Raw genomic sequence first — 27012 nt, forward strand, 5'->3', positions numbered from 1 at the left:
GCTGGGAACATTCCACACTCTGGTCCGTTGTTAAGGCTGTGTCTCTGAGGTGAACCATAGTATCACTGGGCCACCAAGGTACACTGCAGGTGTTTTTGTTGTTGTTGTTTGGTTATAGTTAAGTTTTTTCCAAGATAGCATCCCCTGTCATTTTGTATTCTCATAGTAGCACATAGAGAGCCTCCTTGCAGAACCCAGAGTTTCCGAGTACTACAGGCCAGTACATGTGTCTGTTTTTTAATCTTAATTCTCATTTTTAGTATAAAATGAGGTTGACTGTTTCTTTATAGCTAAGGGCTACTGCCATAGTTTTACTGTGAGTTGTTATTTCATGTTTGCACCCCTCACCCCATTTGTCTTGATAATTCCATTTCCATTCTTTGAGTTCCTGTTGATAGCTCAGATCTCCTGATCTTCCTGTGTTCCTGGCTGCCTCTGGTTATGGACACTTTTCTAGGAGTAAGAGAGCAACCACCCGAGTTACCCTGAGAACAGAGTTGGGGATCCAAGGGGTGGGAGTGGGGCTTGCATTTTCTCTCAGGATAATGGAGTCTGCCTTGTGAGGTTCTCTGGGACAGATACAGGCCAAACGTCCCTTAAGAGTGACTAAAGCCTTTACACTTCTCATGACATCGGCTCAGGCAAGTGCTCTATATGTCTGAGACCACATAACTCAGTGAGTTGAAGCAGTGCCACCCTTAATCCCAGCAGTGCCTCAGTGTGGCAGGGGCAGGTGGTCCTAAGAGTCCAGGCCAGTCAACAAAAGACAATGAAACAAAACCACCACAAAATTCCCCAAAACAGCAACAACAACAACAACAACAACAACAAAAATGTAGCTAACAGAGATGAGATTTAGCTCAGTTGTATTCTGAGTGTCTTCTGCCTAGATGTGAGGTCAGTCCTTGCTACTTAAGAAGAGCACATTCTTAGAGCGACCCCTGGAGCTGGCCTCTGAGGGTCACACTGTGCCTCTGAGTTTGAAGGTTAGGGCTGGTGTAAGCGTGTGCTATGCCATGGAGTTTCGAGAGTAGGGACTGGGTCCACACTCTGGCTTCATTTGTGCTGCGGAGTCTGACTTCCCTGAGGCCCATCTCCTGGAAAGCATCCTTCCTGGCTAGGCCAGACTGACTTCAGCTGAATGAGCGTAGCCTGCTAAACTTGGTTTCTGCAGAACCAGACAACAGCAGTTGAGACTTAGACTGTTCTACTTTGGACCCTTAAATGGAATTTATTTTGAGTCTTGAATGAAATTTATTTTAACTTTAAAAGCGGGGCCGTGAGGACTAAAATCACATGGCTTATTGGACCTGCCAATTATAGTTAGTTCTGATGGCTGCTCTTTTGTTCTTTAGCTCAGTAAAAAGAAACGAGCAACCTCTGAGCCTCTGTCACCTAAGTTGCTTCTATATTAGCAGTGGCTGATGAGACAGGGCGTATGGTAGTCTTCTCCTGAAGGCCTGAGGACAGGCACTGCCTCTGCTTCTGGAATAGGTTTAGGGGAGGGAGCGTCAAGGCCAAGTGTCAGCTCCTGCCTTGGATCTTCAGTCCAGCCTTCCTTCACACAGCCTCACAGAGGTCCCTTCAGCCTTTGCTTTCCTCTTCCCATTCATTCTTTCAGTATGGTGACTCTGTCACTCCCTGAGAGTCCATTCCTTCATCCTGCAGGCTCAATCTGAGGCACAGTGTTGTCTGTACTGCTTTCTGTAGAGCTGAGTTTCACCTATGCTGTGTTCCTTTGTGCATGTCTTGCATTTTCTTGCATTTTGTTACTCTTGTTCTCTACACTAGCAGTAGTTCTTCTAGGGCAGTAGCATAAATGGACTGTTGAGTCCTTAGCCAGCTCAAGTGCATATGTGGAAACCCACGTCAGCTGATGCTCTCAGTCATGCTATAATGGGCAGTGGGTATGCATGCGGTAAACATGACTTCATGTCCCCAGCCATGCTATAGTGAATAGTGGGTATGCATGAGGTAAACATGACTTCATATGTCCCCAGTCATGCTATAGTGGGCAGTGGGTATGTGTAGTGGCTATTCCTGGTTGTCAACTTGACAATATTTGGAATGAACTACAATCCGGAATTGGAACGCTCACCAGTGACCCTTATCTGGAGGCTTGGAGATCCTTATCTGGATCTTGGTATGGAGATCTTGAGCCATAGTGGCTATGGATTCCAGAAGATTGAATCTCCGAGTTTAAGGAACACACCTTTAATCTGGGCTACGCCTTTCATCTGGGATTAAAGGTGTGGTGGAACACACCTTTAATCTGGGCTCCACCTTCTGCTGGAGACAATATAAGGACATTGGAAGAAGGGAGTCTAGCTCTTGCTCTTGCTCCTTCGCCTGCTTGCTGCGTGAGACTGAGTAACTGCTAGATCCTTGGACTTCCATTCACAGCTGTGACTGAACGATTGTTGGGAATTGAGCTGCCGACTGTAAGTCATCAATAAATTCCTTTATTATCTAGAGACTATCCATAAGTTCTGTGACTCTAGAGAACCCTGACTAATACAGAAATTGGTACCAGGAGTGGTTCTAGAGTAACAGAAGTACAAGGATGAATCTTTTAAAATTCTGGAATTGGCTTGTTGATCCACCAGCACTTTCAACTATTGAAACCTCTCCAGATTCTCTCCCTCCTGGGAGCTCAGAGAATTTTGAAGACCCATGGTTGAAACTATATTCCGAACTTAAAGAAGCTAATGCCCTTGATTTTCTTAATGAATTAGGTGATTCAGTGCACAAAGCTTTCTACAAGATGGGAAAAAAATCGAAAAATGATTTTACTGGCTGGCTGCTCTTAGTATCTGTGGAAAAAATGATGAATGAAAGGAAGGAGTTGTGTGATAAAATCGAAAGTCTCCAGACACAAGTAAACGATCTAAAAGTTGCTAAGTGTGTCCTTGAGGAGAATCTTCTCTCTTGTAGCAATAGAGCTCAAGTTGCAGAAAATCAAACAGAAACTCTCATTGTAAGGTTGGCTGAACTACAGCGAAAATTCAAGTCTCAGCCTCAGAGTGTGTCGATAGTTAAAGTAAGGGCTCTAATTGGCAAAGAATGGGATCCTACAACATGGGACGGGGATGTGTGGGAAGACCATGTTGAAGCTGAGAATTTTGAATCTTCAGATTCTCAAGGGTTTGCCCCACCTGAGGAAGTAGTACCCTCAGCCCCACCTCTTGAAATAATGCCTTCCCCACACGAGGAAATTAATTTTGCAGAGTCTGATAAACCAGCAATGACTTTCACTACGGATGTTTCTCAAGGCCCACCAATAGTTTCTTCTAGACCTGTAACCAGACTCAAAGCAAAACAGGCTCCTAGAGGGGAGGTAGAAAGTATAGTCCATGAGGAAATTCGCTACACTACTAAGGAGCTTAATGAGTTTGCTAATTCATTCAAGCAGAAACCTGGTGAATATGTGTGGGAATGGATTTTAAGGGTGTGGGATAAGGGTGGAAGGAACATAAAACTAGAGCAGGCTGAGTTTATTGACATGGGTCCTCTGAGTAGAGATTCTAGGTTTAATACGGAAGCTCGCATAGTTAAAAAAGGTGTCAAAAGTTTGTTTGAATGGTTGGCTGAGGTGTTTATCAAAAGATGGCCTACTGGAAATGACTTGGAGATGCCTGATATTCCGTGGCTTAGTGTTGATGAAGGGATTTTAAGACTTAGGGAAATTGCAATGCTAGAGTGGATATATTGTGTAAAGCATAATTGTCCACAATGGGAAGGTCCAGAAGATATGCCTTTCACCAGCTCTATAAGACGCAAATTGGTGAGAGGGGCACCAGCACATTTGAAGGGTTTTGTTCTTTCCCTTTTCCTTGTGCCAGATCTTAGCATTGGAGATGCTTCTGCTCAATTAGATGAATTAAATTCACTGGGTTTAGTTGGATCCCGAGGTAACAAGGGCCAGGTGGCAGCATTGAATCGCCGGAGACAAGGTGATCCTAGTTATTATAATGGACAGCGTAGACAAAAGAATGTTTATAATAACATACCCAGTAATGGTCAGCACAGGAGAGGTGAAATTTATAATGGCATGACTCGCTTGGACCTTTGGTACTGGCTAATCAATCATGGTGTTTCCAGGAATGAAATACATAGGAAGCCTACTGCATATTTGTTTGATCTGTATAAGCAGAAAAATTCTCAAACAAATGAAAGAAAGGCTACATTAGATCGTGGTAAACAGCAATCTCGGCCAGTGAATCAATTTCCAGACTTGAGACAGTTTGCAGATCCGGAACCCCTTGAATGAAGGGGTGGCCAGGTTCCTCTGAGGAAGGATCTTGATAAGACACTCAAAGGTTTTGCTGTTACCCTTTCTCCAGTTCTTCCCCAGAGGGACCTACGGCCTTTTACAAGGGTAACTGTACACTGGGGAAAAGGAAATAATCAGACTTTTCGGGGTCTGCTGGATACTGGTTCTGAGTTGACACTGATCCCAGGGGATCCCAAGAAACATTGTGGCCCTCCAGTTAAAGTAGGGGCTTATGGAGGGCAGGTAATTAATGGAGTTTTGACTGATGTCCGACTCACAGTAGGTCCAGTAGGTCCCCGGACACATCCTGTGGTGATTTCCCCAGTTCCAGAATGTATAATTGGGATAGATATACTCAGAAATTGGCAGAATTCTCATATTGGTTCCCTGAACTGTAGAGTGAGGGCTATTATGGTTGGAAAGGCCAAATGGAAGCCTTTAGAGTTGCCTCTGCCAAAGAAAATAGTGAATCAAAAACAGTATCGTATTCCTGGAGGAATTGCAGAAATTACTGCCACTATCAAGGACTTGAAAGATGCAGGGGTGGTGGTTCCCACCACATCTCCATTTAACTCTCCTATCTGGCCAGTGCAGAAAACAGATGGATCATGGAGAATGACAGTTGATTACCGAAAACTAAATCAGGTAGTAACTCCAATTGCAGCTGCTGTACCAGATGTAGTTTCCTTACTTGAGCAAATTAACACATCTCCTGGCACCTGGTATGCGGCTATTGATCTGGCAAATGCCTTCTTCTCAGTACCTGTCCATAAGGACCACCAGAAGCAATTTGCTTTCAGTTGGCAAGGCCAACAGTATACCTTCACAGTTTTGCCTCAAGGATATATTAACTCTCCTGCCCTGTGTCATAATTTAGTTAGAAGGGATCTTGATCGTTTGGATCTTCCACAAAATATCACATTGGTGCACTATATTGATGACATTATGCTGATTGGACCAAGTGAGCAGGAAGTAGCAACCACTTTGGACTCATTGGTAACACATATGCGTATCAGAGGATGGGAAATAAATCCAACCAAAATTCAAGGACCATCTACCTCAGTGAAATTCTTAGGAGTCCAGTGGTGTGGGGCATGCAGAGATATTCCTTCTAAGGTGAAAGATAAGTTATTGCACCTGGCCCCTCCTACAACCAAGAAAGAAGCACAACGTTTAGTGGGTCTATTTGGATTCTGGAGACAACACATCCCTCACTTGGGTGTGTTACTTAGGCCTATTTACCAAGTGACTCGGAAAGCTGCTAGCTTTGTGTGGGGCCTGGAACAGGAGAAGGCCCTTCAACAGGTCCAGGCTGCTGTGCAGGCTGCTCTACCACTTGGACCATATGACCCAGCAGATCCGATGGTACTTGAGGTGTCTGTGGCTGATAGAGATGCTGTTTGGAGCCTCTGGCAGGCCCCTGTAGGTGAATCACAGAAAAGGCCTTTGGGATTTTGGAGCAAAGCTCTACCATCATCTGCAGACAACTATTCTCCCTTTGAAAAACAGCTCTTGGCCTGCTATTGGGCCTTAGTGGAAACTGAACGTCTGACAATAGGACACCAAGTCACTATGCGACCTGAACTACCCATCATGAGCTGGGTACTATCAGACCCTGCAAGTCATAAAGTGGGACGCGCACAGCAGCAGTCTATTATCAAATGGAAGTGGTATATACGTGATCGGGCCAGAGCAGGTCCTGAAGGCACAAGCAAGTTACATGAAGAAGTTGCTCAAATGCCTATGGTTTCTACTCCTGTTACAATGCCATCTGCTGCCAAGCATGCGCCTATAGCCTCATGGGGTGTTCCCTATGATCAACTGACTGAAGAGGAGAAGACTAGAGCCTGGTTTACTGATGGCTCTGCACGTTATGCAGGCACCACCCAGAAGTGGACAGCTGCAGCATTACAACCCCTTTCTGGGACAACCTTGAAAGACACAGGTGAAGGGAAATCTTCACAGTGGGCAGAACTTCGTGCAGTACACATGGTATTACAGTTTGTTTGCAAGAAGAAATGGCCAGATGTACGATTATTCACTGACTCATGGGCTGTAGCCAATGGATTGGCTGGATGGTCAGGCACTTGGAAAGATCACAATTGGAAAATTGGTGAGAAAGACATCTGGGGAAGAAGTATGTGGATAGATCTCTCCAAATGGGCAAAGGATGTGAAGATATTTGTGTCCCATGTAAATGCTCACCAAAAGGTGACTTCAGCCGAGGAGGAGTTCAATAATCAAGTGGATAAGATGACCCGTTCTGTGGACAGTCAGCCTCTCTCCCCAGCCATCCCTGTCATTGCTCAATGGGCACATGAACAAAGTGGCCATGGTGGTCGAGATGGAGGTTATGCTTGGGCTCAGCAACACGGGCTTCCACTCACCAAAGCTGACCTGGCTACAGCTGCTGCTGATTGCCAGATCTGCCAACAGCAGAAACCAACACTAAGTCCCAGATATGGCACCATTCCTCGAGGTGACCAGCCAGCAACCTGGTGGCAGGTTGACTACATTGGACCACTTCCTTCATGGAAAGGACAGCGTTTTGTTCTTACTGGAGTAGATACTTATTCTGGTTATGGATTTGCCTTTCCTGCACGTAATGCCTCTGCTAAAACCACCATTCACGGACTGACAGAATGCCTCATCTATCGTCATGGTATTCCACACAGTATTGCTTCTGACCAAGGAACTCATTTCACAGCCAGAGAAGTACGACAGTGGGCTCACGATCATGGAATTCACTGGTCTTACCACATTCCCCATCATCCTGAAGCAGCTGGGCTGATAGAAAGATGGAATGGCCTTTTGAAGACATAGTTACAGCGCCAATTAGGTGGTAACAGCTTGGAAGGCTGGGGCAGAGTTCTTCAGAAGGCAGTATATGCTTTGAATCAGCGCTCGATATATGGTACAGTTTCACCCATAGCCAGGATTCATGGGTCCAGGAATCAAGGGGTGGAAAACGGAATAGTTCCACTTACTATCACTCCTAGTGACCCTCTAGGAAAATTTTTGCTTCCTGTCCCCATAACTCTAGGTTCTGCTGGCTTAGAAGTTTTGGCTCCAGAGAGGGGAGTGCTCCTACCAGGAGCTACAACAAACATTTCATTGAACTGGAAGCTCAGACTTCCCCCTGGTCATTTTGGGCTTCTAATGCCCTTAAACCAACAGGCTAAAAAAGGAATAACAGTGTTAGGAGGGGTGATAGATCCAGATTACCATGGGGAAATTGGATTACCTCTTCACAATGGTGGTAAGCAAGATTATGTCTGGAGTGCAGGAGATCCCTTAGGGCGTCTCTTAGTACTACCATGTCCTGTGATTAAAGTCAATGGGAAACTACAACAGCCTAATCCAAGCAGGATGACAAAGGACGCAGACCCATCAGGAATGAAGGTATGGGTCAATCCTCCAGGAAAAGAGCCAAGACCTGCTGAGGTGCTGGCTGAAGGAGAAGGAAATACAGAATGGGTAGTAGAGGAAGGTAGTTATAAATACCAATTAAGGCCACGTAACCAGTTGCAGAAACGAGGATTATAAAGTAATATGAATGCCCATTGTAAATTTACTAATGCGTTTGCGATTGTACGAGGGCTAGTTATATCATGTTAGGCGTATTTACAACCTTGTTATTGTTTCATGTGAACATGAGATATTATTTGTGTCAAGTTGACAAGGGGTGGATTGTAGTGGCTATTCCTGGTTGTCAACTTGACAATATTTGGAATGAACTACAATCCGGAATTGGAACGCTCACCAGTGACCCTTATCTGGAGGCTTGGAGATCCTTATCTGGATCTTGGTATGGAGATCTTGAGCCATAGTGGCTATGGATTCCAGAAGATTGAATCTCCGAGTTTAAGGAACACACCTTTAATCTGGGCTACGCCTTTCATCTGGGATTAAAGGTGTGGTGGAACACACCTTTAATCTGGGCTCCACCTTCTGCTGGAGACAATATAAGGACATTGGAAGAAGGGAGTCTAGCTCTTGCTCTTGCTCCTTCGCCTGCTTGCTGCGTGAGACTGAGTAACTGCTAGATCCTTGGACTTCCATTCACAGCTGTGACTGAACGATTGTTGGGAATTGAGCTGCCGACTGTAAGTCATCAATAAATTCCTTTATTATCTAGAGACTATCCATAAGTTCTGTGACTCTAGAGAACCCTGACTAATACAGTATGTGTGGGGTAAACATGATCTCATATGTCCCCAGTCATGCTATAGTGGGCAGTGGGTATGCATGGGGTAAACACGACCTCATATGTCCCCAGTCATGCTGTAGTGCATCCTGGGTATGCGTGGTGTAAACATGACCTCATGATGCTAAAAACCTATAACCTTTATGCTTCTCACCTATTGTAGATAAATTAGGTACTTTGTATTTTGGAAATGGCCTGGCCTAAAAATAGCACTTACAGTGTTTGCAAATATTTATCAAGTGTCTCCATGTGCAGAGAGCATGTCTGCATAATGTTTAAGGCCATAGATGACCTTATGAGTCAGAAAATATTCTTCTGTCCTCTGACAGCTGCAGCTGGGCAGGAACACATGCACTTTTATGTCCCCGTTGGCAACATTATTCTAAGAGAAGCTAGATGCACCACCACCCTGCCCCGGAGTCTGTGATAAGTGATTTATGTACTCACAAGACAGTGCAATCCTGAATGGAGAGTGCTCTGCTCTGGAGCAGTAGCCAATATGCCATCTTGTCTACCAAGCCACTGGAACATCCCAGGGTGAACAGAGGAGGCCTACTCTTTCTAGAGCAATGGAGGAGATGATGTGCTGTTCTAAGCCCTAGAGTTGCCCTTCATTGGTCAGGAGCTGCTGGTTTCCAGGATCCCACCTGCCTTTCAGGTATTGGTGTTTTCCATGTTTGCTGTGCAGAGAAATCAAAGATGCCTCTTTGCCGCTGGCTGATTTCCCGAATACACTTGACACTTTCTTCTAGTGTTTGGAGATGATTGTTAAGCACCCCAATTGCTACTGGGGTAATAAATGTGGGTTTTGGGGGGGGGATATGATAATCCTTCACATTATTGGCATGTCTGTGTCTTAGGTTTCTATTACTGTGATAAAACCTTGCCCAAAAAGCAACCTTGGGAGGAAAGGTTTATTTCATCTTATAACTCTCATCACTAGGAATGCCAGGCTAGATATTCAAGGCAGGAAGATGAGAGAGGGGCAGGAACTAAAGCAGAAGCTGTGGAGGCATGCTGCCTACTGGCTTGCTCATCATGGCTTGCTCAGCCTGCTTTCTTAGACAGTTCAGGACCACGTTCCCAGTGTGGCACCACTCACGGTCTGGGCTTCCTATATCAGTCATTAATTGAGAAAATGATAGACCCAGGCCTGTCTGGTTGGGGCATTTCTCATTTGAGGTTCTGTCTTTTTAAACTATTCTCTACCTTGTGTCAATAAAGCCTGCACAGCCTGCTTTTGATAAATAAAAGTTCTGTAAAGATTTTTTACCTATCTGGGCTCTTCCTTAAAATCTCTGATCATCCTTTGGGAAGTGCTTCATGTGAGCACATTTAGTCTGGCCATGTGTTGTCCCCATTACTCAGGCACAGAAGCAGAGAAATGGCTTAAATGTCTGCACATTTGCCTGTTTGTGTCTGTAGCTTTGTGTGTGTGTGTATTTGTAAACTTACTCTCATGGGCACTTTCCCTGTGTCCTCAGCTTTCTGTCACCCACCTGTTTCCCATCTTCTCATCTGGCTCAATTTGGAGCCCGTTCCATGTGTCATGCTGCTCCATTCATTTCTAAAGAGAACAGATTCTTTAAGCGTGCAGTCTATGTGCGTAGGTCACAGATGAGGGCATCATTGATCGAATTATCTACCCTGCTGATCCATAGGCATGCTCTATTACTCACTTCCTTTCTGAAGCTCATTCCCTGTTCTGTCTGTTTTCGTTTTTCCCCCTTAAATGAACTGATTAAAGAAATGAGTTTCTCTGCATCCTGTGGAATTTAATGTTTCTGTGGTTTGTTGACTCCTACCCCAGTAGCAAACCACACTGGCATTTGTCCTTGGAATTCCTCTGTATGGCAGGTGAACCTAGAGGCTTATAAAGATTCTGGTGCTCAGGGGTGCTTCAGAAGTGGTTCTGCAAGCTTCTTTTTATGTGTACAGAACTCTTGGTTTTCTTCTGCCTGGCTCCACTCGCTGGGCTTATGGGAGAATGGTGCAACAGTGCCCCTGGCATCCCTTCTTGCTGGTTAACTGGGTTGTTTATCCACACTTCCTCTCCACTTATTGGATAGCTTGAAGTCACTACATTTAGAAAGACCAGAGTTGATATACTGTCCTTTATATGCCTGTTTTAAAGTAGTAGGTTTCTCATAGGTAACCAGTAAAGGATGTGGGCATGTGTGTGGCCAAGCTCTTCGGTGCATTCTGCATTGGTAATCATTGATATTCACTGTATTTTGGCAATGGCAAATGGAACTATTCCTGCTGGCTCCTGGGTCTTTGATGCAGGCCCAGGAGTGTGTGATTGCCTCTATTCTTTGAGGTTTGACAAGTCAGGGTATTCTGTGTTCGTTCCATGCATCCTCCACCCCAAGTCCTATCTCTGAGGAGTCCCTGGTTTTTGTTTTTGTTTTGTTTTGTTTTTTTTTGCTTGTTTATTTATTCCTGGGATGGCATATTTAGAGAGGTTAAATCCTAGCCACAGGAGTGCACATCGGCCACACCCAGCCCTTTTCCGCTGTGAGCACTTGCTGACTCAGGTGTAAGGCTCCAGGGTTTCTCTTTGATCCTGTGGTGATGGGTGATGGTGCTGCTCCTTTTCTTCATCGCCCTTGTCTTCCTCCTCTTCCTCTTTTCCTCTTCTTCTTCTTCCTCCTCCTCCTCCTCCTCCTCTTTGAGTTCAGGTGGCTCATGGTGGGACGTTTCAGCTTCCATTTAACCCTGCACTATACTCAACAGTGGTCTTTGAGAGTTGTCTTTGGGTGTCTGCTTTTCCTCTGATGACAGGCTTAGGTGTGGGCACTTTACCCTATGTCATGGTCCCTGGGAAGAATTCTGTCTGTCTTTTCAATAGCCACCTGGGTGTGTAATCAAATCCATTTGTTTGATTTTGCTTACAATTTAAAAATTATTTAGGGGCTGGAGAGGCTGCTCAGTGGTTAAGTTTACCTGCTGCTCTTGCTGCAGAGGACCTGAGTTTGGTTCCCAGCACCCACATGGCAGCTCACAACCATCTAACCCCAGTTACAGGAGACCTGATGCGATCTTCTGACCTCTGTGGGTGCCAGACGTGTACCAAAAAATTATGCATAATTATTTTTAAATTAAAATTTCCTTTTTCTTTTTGTTTTAACGTTATGTACATGAACATCTGAGTGTATTTCAGTGCCTACAGAGGTCACAAGAGTGCTTCAGATCCCCTGGAACTGGACTTGGGGTGGAGGATGAATGGAATGAGCACAGAATACCCTGACTTGTCAAACCTCACAGTTAACTCAGAACCAAACGTAGGTCCTCTGCAAGAGCAGCCAGTGATGTACTACTTAGCCATCTCTCCAGCTCCTTCTTATGTCTTCTAAGGTCTTATAAAACAAAATTAGTTTTGCTTTGTAATTATGTAAAACTTAATTCCTGATTCGAAGTTAAATGCAGTGAAGGATGTGAGGGCAATCTGGCTGCTAGTCCTGTTTCCTCAGCACCCTTGCCCCCTTGGGCAGCACTTAAGTGTTTCATTAATGGGTGGTATACACACGCAAGACTGGGTTTTCTTCTTTCTTGTATGAATGGTGGACGTTATGCACATGATTTTCTTCCTAATGTTTCTCATACTATATCAGATTAGAACACAAGGTCCCCATTAGAGTTAAAGCTCTGTTCTTTTCTCAAACTCAGAGCTATTTTATGTTGGGCCATTGATTTGTCATGGAGGTGAGCATGCTTCTACATTTTGTGAGAATTAATTGCAGGATGGCTTTACCTTTCAGCTGGCAATTGTGACAACCAAGCAAGCATGCCACAGATGCTACCGAAACCAAAGGGGAAGTGCTCCAGCTAAGAACAGTGCTTCCTTTGTGGGGCCTCGTAAGCAGGACTGGGGAAGTGAAGAGAATCCTTTATTTTAGGAGTGGAGTAGCCTGATCTATACGTCAGAGTTTCTATTTTGGGCTCTTACCTCTTTTTCAAATCAAGGAAGGAGGAACTGTTGAATAATGCATGAGAGAAAGAGACAGTTTTACAAACCTCATGTGAAGCTGCTCTCAGGCAGCTCCATGGTGGAGCCCTTCTCACGCTCTTCTGCATCATTGTTGCTGTTGCTCACCTCCTGTATGTCCCTACAAGGCTCCTGAAACAGAGACCTTCAGTGTGGCCCCACACATGGATGTTCCTGTTCTTTCTTGTGGTAGAAATCCAGGCTGTTCTGGGTGTCAGTTGGAGGGCAGTGTAGACATTTGGCTAGGGCTAGTGCAGTACTCCAAAGCATGTCCGAGACTGTGCGGCTGAACTGGTGAACTCAAGCCCCAGCATGGGTCCCGAGATGCTGAGAGCAGAGTGCTGCTGGCAAGACAGGGGCTGTCTAGAATTATCTCTGCTCCTCAGTAGCCCATTATGCCAGTCTGTACTCAATTTCTAGGTTCTACATGATTGTTTTGAAAGGTGAGCGAGCAGAATTATGGAGGATGCATCTGTGTACCTCATGAGTGAAGTTTGTGACTACAGACCCCGTGAAGATGGCTCCTGATACCTGAGCAGATACACTATAGACACTTAGCACTCAGGGATGCTACATCTGGCATGGGAGTGGTAAAGGTGGAGGCTATCACTTTTTCTCACAAGCCCTTATGGTCTGCTGTTTGTTTTTTTTTGCATGCTCTCCAAGCTTGGTCTTTCATGGTGGCGTACAGTTCCAGAGGTGCTGCTCTGCTCTTCTGCTGTAATGCATGCCATTTTTTGTGTAGCATGAGGCCTTGAGAGGTATGGCCTGCCTCTTAACATTTGGTCAGTGTCACAGATGCTATGGCCTTTGCGATCTTCAAGGCATTCTGTGACAACATGAGCCATGGCTGAATGACAGACATCGTCAGGAGCTGTTGTGAACAGGTCTTAGCCGGCCTGGTATCTAGTGAATGGTGCTGGTTCTCGGGGCCAGAGTGCAGGCTCTGCCCATCCATTCCATTGCCCACATTGAGATCTCCAGTTTCCCTTTTCTGTCCTCCTGGCTGGCTAGCACATGGAGTGTTCCAGATAACCAACAACTGTTGATTATACTTGGAGAAGGTTGGGGCACAGATCTCATTCCAGAGGGAGTGTGATAGAGGTTGGAAGCCCTGGTGAAGCTTGTGCCAGTGAGTGACAAGTGTTGCTGACTAAGAGCTTTGAGAAAGCATTGTAGTCTTGGGATTCTCTGCACCAGAAAACAGGTCTGAGAAGATAGTGGGGATGTTGGTTTGCTTCAGGAAAGAGATTGCTTTTCCCTTGTAACAGAGCACAGAGCACAGGGGCAACTGAGTGGCAGTAGATGGACCATGAGCAGCTGGGCTTGCCAGGCAGATGTTCCTTTTGTTTTGTTTGTTCCTGCTTGTGCCCATTTGCACAATTCAGGAACTCTGCACTACTCTGCTCTAATGCCACCAGGGTAATGAGCTGGTAATAAGGTTGGAGCGTGGAGCCTGCCTTTAAAATTGCTCTGCCATGTGTGTGCTGTGTGACTTCCTATCTGTAAAACAAGAAGTGCCAGCGTTGTCTACACTGTAGTGTGGTAACAAGAGAAAAGGGACCTTAGGAAGTAAACCCTCAGAATGTATCCTGAGAGCCCATGTGGCCGCTGGCAGTTCTCCTGCCCAGAGAAAAGCTCTGCCTCACGTAGGCCAGGCCTGTGTTATTCAGGGGTTTCGAAGAGAAAAGCTGGTAGGTTGCACCATGTATAGGTCACTGCCTGAGGGCCAAGCTAAAGCCTTCCATGGAAGTAGCTTTTTGCCTTGGGTGTACTGTTTCTCTCCCTTCTAACTCTCCATAGAATGCAGACTGCAGTGAAGCTGTGTGCCCAGAGAAGGAGCTGTCGCATTCACACAAAGGAAGCAGAAGGGGACATCTCTGGTACTTTTGGAACCAGGGTCTTTCTTAGCAGTCATTTCAAATGAAACACATAGCTGAGTGGTGGTGGTGCAAGCCTTTAATCCTAGTACCTGGGAGGCAGAGGCAGAGGCAGAGGCAGAGGCAGAGGAGCAGAGAGAGAGAGAGAGAGAGAGAGAGAGAGAGAGAGAGAGAGAGAGAGAGAGAGAGAGAGAGAGAGAGAGAGGCAGACGCAGAGGCAGAGAGGCAGAGGCAGAGGCAGATGAAGCTGTGTGAGTTTGAGGACAGTCTGGTCTACAGAGCAAGTTCTAGGACAGCCAGGGGTACACAGAGAAACTCTGTCTTGGAAAAAAGAAAAAAAAAAGATTCAGATGAAGCATATAGACAGTATAGGCAACCTAAAAAATGATCTGATGCTAGAACTGGCCAGAGAGTGACCTGTTAACTCTGAACTTAGACACTCTAAAGGCTCCTTTGGAGATCAGGGACTCAGGCTGCAGAGGCGTCTGGCCAGGCCTAGCAGGTATTGGGTCAGCTGAAGGGGAGGTAACTCAGGGATGCTGAAGATGTTGTGTCCACTTCCTGTTGCCATGGTGAGTTGCTTTGTTTGCAGGTTTGTCCAGCATCATTTTCCCACATCCCAAGATGCTGATTGAGCTGTAGGAAGCCGGTTTGGGCCTTGCCTCTGTAATTCTTATCCCTGTCCAGCAGCCTGGGTTCTTCAGGTCTCCAGGTGCAGCTCAGGTCATTGCTCACATAGCAGAGACTCAAGGGGTCCATGTACAAAATAAGAGCTAGTTTTTGTTTTCTTTTCTATGAAGGGATTGAAGTGGGAAACCAGTCATGTCTTGATGGCACCAGGGAAAAAGACATACAGAACAGCATCTCCATGGGAGTCTTTAAAGGGAAATGAAATGTTGTAATGGAGTGGAATAGTGCCTGAGTTACATAATACCTGCCCTACATTCTTCCTGATAAAAGTCAGCCCCATGGGCTATGTTGAGACCCATGAGGACTGGTAGAGCACTCAGCTAATGGAAGGCAAAGGGCTGCAAATGAAGTAAAGGTGGTCTAGAAGTGACTCATGTACACATGTGACACGTGTATCTAGAGACAGGATCTGAGGGTGTGTGTGTTTGTGTGTGTGTGTGTGTGTGTGTGTGTGTGTGTGTGTGTGTGTGTGTGAGTCTGTCTGTCTGTCTGTCTGTCTGTCTGTCTGTCTGTCTTTTTCCCGTGGCTGTTATCTCCAGGTATCAGGCTACTTGAGTTTGAGGTTCTAGATTTTGTAGATGAATCTGGGGTGAGACAGGAAATACAGTGGAGTGGTAAGCTGCAGCAAGGCAGGAATTTGGCCAGAGATTGCCCTTGGAGGCACACCTGGGAGTGCGCACTGTGAGACGAAATGCTAGGTGATAAGAACTGCCTAGACTGAGGCAGGAGGAACATAGCTCAGAAGCTGAGGAGTAGCAGCTAAGAGTCAGCAGGCAGCTGTGCTGGTCAGATATTTGTCATCCAGAAAGATGGAACCTCAGTTGAGACAATGCTTCCATCTCACTGGCCTACCGGCAAATCTGTGGGGTATTTTCGTGATTGCTGATTGCTGTGGGAAGGTCCAACCCACTATGGTATTCCTGAGTTGTATGGTAAAGCAGGATGAGCAAGCCAGTAAGCAGCATTCCTCCATGCTATCTGCTATAGTGTCTGCCTCCAGGTCCTGGCCTTGAGCTCCGGATCTGACATCCTTCTTGATGGACTGTGAGCTATGAGAAGAAACAAACCCTTTTCTCCATACCCATGGTGCTTATCACAGCAACAGAATGCAAAGTGAGACACAGGAAAGCCAGATGAGGGACTGGTGGCACCCAAGTGCCAGGTGTGGAACCACAGGCTCTGCTGTGCTGGGTCAGGAAGGCCTTAGGCCTGCAAGATTGGGCCAAGTGCTGCTATGGTTAATGAAAACAGCCTGAAGAGTGGCAAGGCCACAGCAAGGAGACAGGTAATCTTGCTGTGTATTCTTTCTCATTTGTGTGTGTTGGTGTGCTCCCTGAAGGAGTGCTGTTACTCTTCATCTTCTTGTCCGTCTGTCAGCCAAAGAGAAAGGAAGAGTGAGCACAGCCTCACCAGCTGGGCACTCTGCTGTGCTCTGCCGACACTTAACTCTTGCCGTCTCTTCTGTTCTCCTCACTTTCCCCTTGAAGAGGTTTCTACAGATTATGATCTGACATGGGGTTCACTGAGGCCTCAGCCTCTTGTCTGGAAGAGACAGTTATTCTCATGGTTTTTACCCAGGTCCATGTTTTACAGTAGCCCTCCTCTGCCTGCTCACTGAAGGCTTGCTTTCCTGGTTCTTCACCATAGACATACAGTGTGTTTCATACAGGAAGACATCCATTACTGGGTACTGCTGAGGGCTGGAGAGCCACCAATGAGATAGTAGCTTGTCTGATGGCTATGTCTGACTGGAGTGAACTGGGTGCTTTGGTACAGATGTGGGATGTGTTTCTTAACATGTTCTTGTCCATGGCTTGGATCAGAAGTTAGCTGTCAGGGCAGTGCATCATCTGCAGGGAACCCCTAAAACAACTCTCAACAATAAGGAAAAGTGGAGGCTCTGAGCCCATGGTTTCAACCTTCCAAGTACAAAGGCTAGTGCCACTACACTGGGAGGTTTATTTATATAAAAAACAAAATTCAAAAAACAAACAAACAAACAAACAAAACTGGCAAAGACAGGCTCCATTCTCACAGTCCTGGTTGAAGAGGGCAGTGGTGCTGGAAGTCCTAGAGAGATAGAGGACATGTTGCCACTGCTTCACAGGGTTTCCGAGCCCAGCTAGGAGTTTGTCAAGAGGAGACTCTTTCTGCATGCAGCCCTTTTCCTCTTCTTGTCATGGCTGTGGCTCTCCTTGAAGCATATTACTGCAACCCAAGTTTGTGATGGGCCCACACAGCTGCCTTTGTGATGGGAGCAACACCATCCTCCAGCTCGGCAGCCTAGCCTTCTTACACTGTGGTGGCCTATAGTGGCCTCTACTGTCCCTGTGTGAGAGAGAGTCAGATCAGTGAAGAACATGGCAGGGACTGCAGAGTCCCTTCTCAGGAGCCCTTCCTGGACCTCACTAGCCTAGGAAGCTGTGTGCTGTCACCCAGGCAGATGTTGGCTGGAGGCTATCACTGGAAAGGAATGGAGTCCAGAGCACCAGGCTTCCCTTGCACCAAGTTATTCATTGTTATGTTCTCCTTCTCTGCTGCAGGCTCCAAAACCCACGTGGCCTATTTTATTACATTGTGAGATTTAGCTTTTTAGGAGGAATGCCTAGTGTGATGGGTGGTGTTTTGGGGAGTTTTGTTGTTTTGAATGCCCAATGAAAACACCCATAAATCCCCCAAACTCCTTGATGTCTCACCTGCTGCTGTGCCTTTCACTCCACAGAGCCATTATCCAGGCATCCTCATTTTGAAACAAAACCTTACGTGGTGTGGTGACATTTAATTTAGTGTTTCTCATTTCAAAGCCCTTAAAAATATTAATTAATTCCTGTCAACCCCCAGGAGGCACATTATTAATATCCGAAGTGCCTTTCATGCTGGTCCATTAATGTGTCCTCCCAGTGTGATAGGTAAGAAATGAGGTTGAATCTACTTTTTTTAAATTTAAATTTTTTTTTCAATCACACAAGATAAGACCTTGCTAGAGCTAAGGTCAGAAATAATGAATCCCTAATTTTATTAAGATCTTGGCATGACTCCAACTCTGTGCCTTTGGGTGTGCTCTGGAAGAACCACACTCCTGTGAGGTGTAGTATCTGCAGGCAGTAGATGAGTTTTCAATGGAGCCTTACAAATGCAGTTCGATAACTATGCAGAGGTGCAGAGTTCACGAAGCCACTGCCACAGAAAGGAATTAGTGGGAGTAGAGAGCAGGGAGCTCCGGGTGTTTCCATCAGAGACTAGCAGTGATGGCAGATGTCCATGCAGACCTCCTCAGAATAGATGGCTGTGGCTCCTGGAGGGTAGGCCTGCCCTCAGTCTGAGTGATCTCTTCTTTATTTGATGTGGCCTCTTGTTGTCATCTCCCCTCCCCCCCATTCTTTTGTTCCTTCCATTTTTGAGACAGTGTCTCTCTGCGTAATCCTAGCTGTCCTGGAGCTCACTCTGTAGACCTGGGTGACCTCAGACTCTCAGAGATCCCCGGCCTCTGCAGCCTCTACCACCAGGAGGCACAGGATAGGCACTGAATCGTGTTCCAGCTGAGCTGCTGGCCCTGCCCTCCTCACTGCTCTGAGAGCTGAAGTCCTGCAGCTGCAGTTCCTGAATTTGAAGTTAATTTAGATGGGAGAGGTCACTGTGCAGGAACAGAGACACACCCACCCTTGTAGCAGACTCTGGACAGGGTCAGAATCTGGTTTGATCCGTGAGAGATGTGAATTGGAGCTGTGACCGTGAGGCTTGGGCCTGCTCTGGCTCCTTTGTGAGACCGAGGAGGTTGAGAACATGCACTGTTTAGGAGTGTTCCAAGAACAGGGTCATGAGCAGTGATGGTGTTTGGGCCTTTTGGAAATAAATAGGGAGTGTGCAATACACTGACTCATAGGGAGTGTGCACACGTACTTTCTCATAGGGAGTGTGCAATACACTGACTCATAGGGAGTGTGCACATGCACTTTCTCATAGGGAGTGTGCAATACACTGACTCATAGGGAGTGTGCACACGCACTTTCTCATAGGGAGTGTGCAATATACACTGACTCATAGGGAGTGTACACACATACTGACTTATAGGGAATATGCATATGCACTAAGGTTAATTGACTTTTCTCATGTTGCCCAGTAAGATTCTGAGGGAGGAAAAGGCTGCTAATCAGTAAGGTCAGTGCTGGAGGGAAGCCGTGGTCCCCACTGCTGTCACCTAATGAGCATAGTCTGCCTTCTCTGGAGACTTCCCTTCCCTTTCCGCCTTAGTCATCTCAGGTCTCTGGTAGGGAAGCACTCTAAGAGCCTTCAGGTACAGGTAGCATTTCTTCCTGGCAGTCACTTCTCTCAGTCCACACTCTACCTTAAGTGTTTAGCCTCCAAGGACAGCTGAGTCTTTGTTTGCATTAAGTGAAGAAGGCAGCTTTGCTATGGAGACCTGGCCACCTCTAGGGCTTGCAAACCATGAAGATAACTTGAATTTGGTTTATGATTTCCTTGTTATTTCTCTTGGTAGTAAATAGAAACATTTTCTGCTTTCCTTGTGTGTTCACAAAGAGAATAAATAGCCAATTTTGAGCCCCTTTTGGCTCCTCTTTGTCAGGTCCCAAAGAAACCTAGGACAGATAGCTATTTGTGGTGCCTATTAGCACACCAAAGCACACTCTGGCCACCAGGCTCACTTGGTTCTGTGACTCCTCTTAGTTCTTCCAACTGCACTGCCTGCTCCTCATCCCCAGCCTCACCCAGTGCCTCGCTGCGCTTCCCCATCTCTCCTCCATTTCAGCCGTGTGCTCCCTGGGGTCTTCTCTCTCTCCCCGTTATCTAGGGCCTCTGCTCCTCTTTATACCCACTTGCCCTCTCCCCCACTTTTCTGGCCTGGTTCAGTGGGACCCTTCCAGGTGCCTCTGGATGTACTCTCTCTCACATATCCGATAAAACCTTCCCCATGACCATTACCTTAGGGTGGTCAAAAGGATGTCATAACCGCTCCTAGGTATGGTGTTAATTCCAAAGATGGGAGGAGAAAGACCACCAACATACACCACCATGGCCAAATTAATTAAAGCAAGCTCTTTTATTTGTGTACATGACCAAGGTGGGGTTTTAGAAGTTACCTTTGAATGTGTGGAAGACTAGGTTTTTATAGCTCAGGGGTAGGGCGTTTCCAAATGGATTTAGTGGCCAAAAATAGGAGGGGTTATAAGAACAGAGCCATAAGCATAACAAGTTAGTCATGAGGACCTCCTGGAAGAAAGACATGACTGCAAGGTGGTTGTAACAAGAGGTAGTCTAACAAGACAGCAATAACAAACCTTTGAAATAAAGGTCAGGTTGCAAGATGGTTATTAACTTTTTGAAACAAAGACATGATTAACATTCCTGGAACAGACTGTACAGAGCCATTTGTAGGTAAGGTTACAGGTGGAACATAGCTCAGTCCTTAAGGTTTAATCATACAGGAATGGGTATAGTTTCTCTCTACTATGAGATAGGTTTTAAGCCTAAGATGGAGGCAGGCTGGTTCTTCAATGGCTGAGGAGGAGAAAGGTTTTTTTGTAGATATGAGGGAGAATATTGCCAGAGTTTATCTGGAAGAGCCCAGAGCAGGGAGGGAAAGTAGTAGACTGAATCAGGCCATGAAAGGAGAGAGAGAATGGAAGAGTGAGAGAGAAAAGAGGAGAGAAGGCCAGAGAGGAGCCCAGGACCAAGAGAACAGTTTGTGTTCTTTCTTTGGGACCTAACACTCTTCGTAACATGTTTTGAGGCTTGCCTTTCCATATCCACATTCTCTGCTTTTGTCATCTAAGAGCCTTCTTGGAAGTAGGAAATATCCATCTTGACTCTTGAGTGTATCCCCCCAACCCAAGCCCCAGTCTTGCAACCTCTGATGGAGTCTGGGATGGCCTTGTCCCTCTGACTCTGTTCAGGCTGTAGATCTGAGGTGAAGTGTTCCGTACCTCTTGCTCCTGTCTACTCAGCTGTGATGCACACTTGAATGCAGTCCTATGTAGATGGAGAGGGCTTTACTTTAATTACAGACGGCCAGGAGAAGGGTCTGCTAAAATGGGGTGTGGTGTGGTGCTTTATCTGGCCAAAATAGCAACAGTGACTCAGGAAACTCCAAGTTTGAGCTCATTTGGGTCTTAGCACAGAGTCCCTTGCCCAGTGCTCCATGTTTGTGTAGCAAGTGAGTCACACCTGTGAGGAGAGGTGACCTTGTATTGGTGAGGCAGTCTCCCAGGGCTGCCGTTTGAAGTGGTCTAACAGGTCACTTCACACTTCCTCTGGAGTTCAGAATACATTCACTTTCTTGTCTGGGTGTGATTTTGGAGGGCATGTAGCCAGCACCATTAAAATGATAAATCCTGAGGGAGAGACAGCTCAGGAGATAGAGAACTGGCGGCTCTTCCAGATGACCCAGCGTCAGTTCTCAGCACCCACATGGCAACTTGAAACCATCGAGGATTCCAGTTCTGGGTGACCGACACTCTCTTCTGGCCTCTGTAGGTACTGTATGTATATAGTACACAGACATACATGCAAACAGAGGACTCAAAAACATTTAAAAAAAAAAAAAAAGAACAGTCTACTGTGCTGGTGCATGCCGCTCAGCAGGGAGAGGCATGCAGATCTGTTGAGTTTGAGGCCAGCTTAATCTACAGTGAGACCCTGTCTCACAAACAAAACAAAACAAAAACAAACAACAACAACAAAAGTAGTTTTATTTTCTCAGAATTATATTACATCTTTACATCTTCCTATCCTCTTAAAACTGTTTATTAGGTTTGTCTGTCTTATTTCACATGTATGAGTGTTTTCTTGCATGAATGTCTTTGCACCATGTGTATGTGGTAGGTATTGGAGTAAGGTGAAGACATCGGAACTGTAGGTACAAACATCATGTGGTGCTGGGGACTCAAGCCTGGGCCCTCTGACAGAGAAACCAATGCTCTTAACTGCCAAGCCATCTCTGCAGCCCCATGCCCCACTTTGAGACAGGGTCTTCCTAGGTAGCCCATGCTACCTCAACCAGTTGGTTGCCGGGATTATAGACATATGAAGTGGAACTTAAGGGTTCTTTGGAAAGTCAGTTGTGTTGGATGGTGTTTTGTTAGGGCAAACATATGAAGGAGTGTTTTCCTGAAGTGGACACAGGTGAAAGACTAAGACGGATGCGTGAAGGAACAGACACAGGGGAGAGGATGTCCTGCTAAAGTGAGCATGTGAAGGGACATGTGATGAAGGACTCTTTGTTAAACGACACTCATGCATTGGTCTGCCTTACATTGCGTAGCTGAGCTGCATTTGTTAGGACTTCATTGAGAGAAACGCACCAAAAACCTTCTGGTGGTGTGCTGCAGTTTCCATCCCCTTCTGGGACTCAGGCTGATTGGCAGAGTGGTATCAGCTGAGACAGACATGTGTGCTAAGGCAAGACCCGTGGAGGACACGTGATATTTGAAGGGAATATAAAAAGGACTTGATGGGCAGTGATGGAGGCTGGGCTTAGACTTGCTTATAGAGCTAGCTGTGCAATGATTTTTGGTCTTGAGTCGTCACTGATCTTCAATTTGCTGAGAGAGACACAGCTGAGAACTTTTCCTAGCGTCCCTCCGGGTTCCTCCTGCTGACTTATGTCAAGGCTGAGGCTTGGCTGTCTCTGCTAGGTCATGCCACAGCTGCTGATTCGTGTTTGCTATCCCGACCCTACTAAACTGGATTGTTGAAGTGTTAGCGAGTGGATCTAGCTGTAGCTGCTGATCTGTTTCTGACAACACAGATGGGATTTGCTCAAAAGAACCTTTCTAAACAGGTCCATTTTTCCTGTATCCTTTCTTTTCCACTACCTCTGGTGGGTGGTGGGCTAGAAGCGAGATGAAAGCATTAAAAAACCCTTATTAAAATTAAGGATTGAAAAAACATTAAAGTTTCAGACATGTACTGCCACACCTGTTTCACAGCTGCATTTGTGGGGTTGAGCAGGATCCCGGTGTTGAGAATACTTAGTCTGAGTCCTGAGCAGCATCTCTCAAGACACAGAGAAACTTCTGAGATTGGAGGCTGTGCATGCCAAACACCCACCGGCTCTGCCATTATTCTCCAGCCCCTTCCTGGGATGTCATGTGCAGGCTTGCTGCCAGGCACCGTAAAGGCCTGATGGACACTGCAGTGCACAGTACCCAACTGCCATTCCCATAGTGCTTTGCAGGGTTGTGCTGACATTCACTTGTGTCACCATGATGTCAGATGGCATTTTATCATTTTGATTTGCTCTTTACTAATTGTTATAATTAATGTCACTAACAATCTGGTGTCACTCAACAAGCTAGCTGCTATTAGCATGTCATCTAGATCTAGAGAGGACAAGGACGCACCCTGTACTGAAGGGCATACACAAAGTTGTAAGCAGTGATGGCCCCTTATAGTCTGTAGTTTCATTTAGACATCTGTACACAAGTGGATAGCGAGCAGTGTGACGTTCCCCTGCCATCACCCCTCTGCACAGAGGCTCAGGAAAGGGCCAGGCCTCAGGCAGGCTATTCCAAACACACACAAGAGATGTGGCTGAAGGTCACTCAGGCAGTGATACCCACCTGCCTAGGCCTACATCAGCATCCTTGCCCCCATACTGTGTTTCTCTTCCCACAGACACTTCCTCTCCATGACTTTAATGTGCTTTGCTCACGGGTGCAGGGGACTTAGGGAACCTGGAGGACCTTCTAAGTCTAAAGCCTTCATGCACTGGCACGGACTACCATGGGCTAGCAGCCAGACTTGTCAGTTTGTTTATTTCTCTTTTTAGCAGCGGATTAAGTCAGTTTATTAAAATAGCTAACTTAGTCATCAGCAATAGTGATTTTAGCCTCCATTGTGGCTCTGTACTGAACAAAGTGGTCTGCTTAACATTCTTGGAAGGACTGCACAAGTCGGGGTGGTGCTAACAGATTCTCCTCTGGGAAACTTGAAGGTACTTTTCCTGCAGTGATTCTCATCCTCGGCTTGCAGAGCGGCCCTGTCCCTTTCAGGTGCTTTTTCTTTGTGCCTCCGTTCAAGTCCACACACTCCTCCAGTGACTTCACATTATGGCTGCAGAAGAAAGTCACATTTGGTTCCACAAACATCTTTCCACTGTCTTTAAAGGCGCGGCTGCAACTTGTTGCTTGGATGGAGCAGATTAAGCAGAGTTCCACAGTGCCTACAACTATAGCCCAGAAGGTCATTTATTTCTTAATTTGTGGTCCTCACATATGTCGATAGAAGAGGCCAAAAATGGGTATCAGTGTGCGTGTATGTGGGGGAGTGGGGTTTACTCCATTTTCTGCTGTTTCTCCTTCACATGTAACCTTTTCTTGTCAAAGGCTAAGTGACCTTTGGCCCTGCTTTCTGTGCTGACCTCCTGTCCTCTAGTCTCTGAACAGTTTGAGTGGATGCTGGCTGACCCTGGCTCACAGACAGGTCCTGGTCCACAAAGGCCTGGGATACATTTGTGATTCCCTTGACTGTTTATATTCTAGACACTTGCTGTATCTTCCTCAAGTAATATTAAGGCACACTTTTTATTTTGTTTGTATATTTTCATATTTATTTTGAAATAGGATCTTGTAGTATAGCACAGGCTGACCTTGAACTTGAAGTTCCTTATGTTACCTAAGCTTCTTGAGTGCTAGGATCAAGGAGTGAACCAGAATGCACAACTTATATCATTATATTCATATATGTGTTCTGATCAGATCTCCCTGCCACCATTCCTTCCCTCTAATTCTCTCCCCGTAACCACCCTCCCCCAACCCCCTCCCCCCAATACCTACTGAGTCCAGTTGCTGTAACTTATATGTGCATCGGTTTGGGACCATTTCCTGGAGAGTGGGTATCCTCTCCTAGCAGCCATCAGTTGCTCATAGCCCTCTCAGATAGGGGAGGGGCTTACTGATCTCCTCCCCGTTCACGGTGGGACTTTGGCTGGCCTGATCTCACAGGTCTTGTACTACAAGTCCCAACCCCTGTGAGCTTACACACGCATCTTCATTGTCGCGACTAGCCCATACAATTTGCTTCAGATATCAATCATTTCTTCCTTTTAATACTTTATCCTCAATGGCCCTGAGCCCTGAGTGGATGGCTGTGGTGTAGATGACCTATCTGGGGCTGAGCACGCCACAGTCTTACTCTCTGACTGAGTCTGGGTCTCTGCTGTTGTCGGCTGCAAAAGGAGTATCTCTGACAGCAGTGGGCCATTCACTAATGTATGATGTAAAGGTAAGCGCTCAGAGAAGTTCATTACTATGTTCTTTAGCAGAATCATACCATTAGGCTCTTAATTAGAGCCTATAATCTGGACAGCCATGTGGTTTGTCCCAATTTATGATACCAAACATGATTTCTGTCTTGTAGGAGGGTGGTGGTTGTCGTCCTCTTCCCCGTCCCCGTCCCTGTCCCCTCCTCCTCCCCCTCCCTTCCTCCTTTCCTCCTCCTCCTTTTCCTCTTCTGTTTTATGTTTTGTTTGTTTGTTTGTTTCAGTTTTTCAGATAAGATTCCTTTATATATCCCTGGCTGTTTTGGAACTTACTCTGTAGACCAGACTGGCCTTGAACTTAGAAATCTGTCTGCCTTTGCTAGGATTAAAGGTGAGCACCACCACCTGGCTGTAGAGTGGATTTTCAATCCAGTCAGAGATGCAGCACTCAAACCTAGCATTGATGACACTATTATACCACTGTGCAGTCTTGCCCGACAGTTGCTCCTGTAGCAGACAGGCTCACAGCTGCAGGCGCTGCTGCTGATCTTTCTTGCTATTTAGTGTGCATGGCGCCTGTCTACTGTGGTTTCTAGGTAGTAGGGATGGAGCAACCAGTTTGATTTCTCCATGTGTTTTATCTTCATATGGGTCTTACCTGTAACTTCTGGAAGGTAACCAAGAGGGACAGATGAGCATACGTTCAGCAAAGTAGTAGGATACAAAACTAACAGATAAAACTCAGTGGCCTTCCTGTATACCAAGAACAAACACAGTGGGAAAGAAATCAAGAAAAGAATCTCATTCACTGCTACACAGAGAAACTCTGTCTCGAAAAAAACCAAAAAAAAAACCAAAAAAAAAAAAAAAAAGAATCTCATTCACTATAGAATTTTTAAAAACAAAACAAACAAACAAACCTTGGACTCCATTTAACCAAGGAAATGAAAGACTCATACAATGAGAACTGTCAAACACTAAAGAAAGAAATTGAAGAATTTGCTAGAGAATAGAAAGATCTCTCATACTGATGGATTAGTGGGATTAATATTGTGAAAATGGCCATCCCGCCAAAAGATGAAATCTATGGATTTCAGTGCAATCCCCATCAAAATTCTAAAGCAATTCTTCACAGGAATTGAAAAGTCAATTTCAAAATTCATATGGAAACACCAAGCCCAGGATAAGCAAAACTTATCCTAGACAATAAAAATGTCACTGGAGGTGTTAGCCTTCATTACTTCATTCCTTTTTAAACGTTAAGTGTAACTTTACCGATCTGCATTCATTCTGTGGAACATATACGTTACTTTTAGAGGACAGATCATAATGTCCACTTATATAGGCAGAAACTTTCACTGGTTTTCTAGTAGGTTCTGCATAGTTTTAGAGAACATGGCCCTGGTGCCTGGAATTCTTTGCTGTGCCCTAGTGTTACGATGATCCTCTGCCACACTGGGCTCTGTCTTTACATTCTGTACTGAAATTTTGCTATTATACGTGAGCCAGAGACCCTCATCCCTGTCATAGGCTTCAGCATTCATGGGACATTACCAGGCTTATCTCTGCCCTGTCCCCCAACTTATTCCACTTGCTCATTGCAAGTGAGCCCAGGTTTTTTGTTTTGTTTTTTGTTTTTTGTTTTTTGTTTTTCTGAGACAGGGTTTCTCTGTGTAGCCCTGGCTGTCCTGGAACTCACTCTGTAGACCAGGCTGGCCTCGAACTCAGAAATCCACCTGCCTCTGCCTCTTGAGT

General features: G+C 45.8%; 1 protein-coding gene across 5 annotated transcripts in view; it reads left to right on the top strand.

Moving 5' to 3' along the window:
• Positions 1–27012, top strand: part of Rptor (regulatory associated protein of MTOR, complex 1) — a 296687-nt gene that overhangs the window by 94140 nt on the left and 175535 nt on the right. The gene's annotated exons all lie outside the window — the stretch shown is intronic.

This window comes from Mus musculus, chromosome 11, assembly GCF_000001635.26.
Source record: "Mus musculus strain C57BL/6J chromosome 11, GRCm38.p6 C57BL/6J".
NCBI lineage: Eukaryota > Metazoa > Chordata > Mammalia > Rodentia > Muridae > Mus > Mus musculus.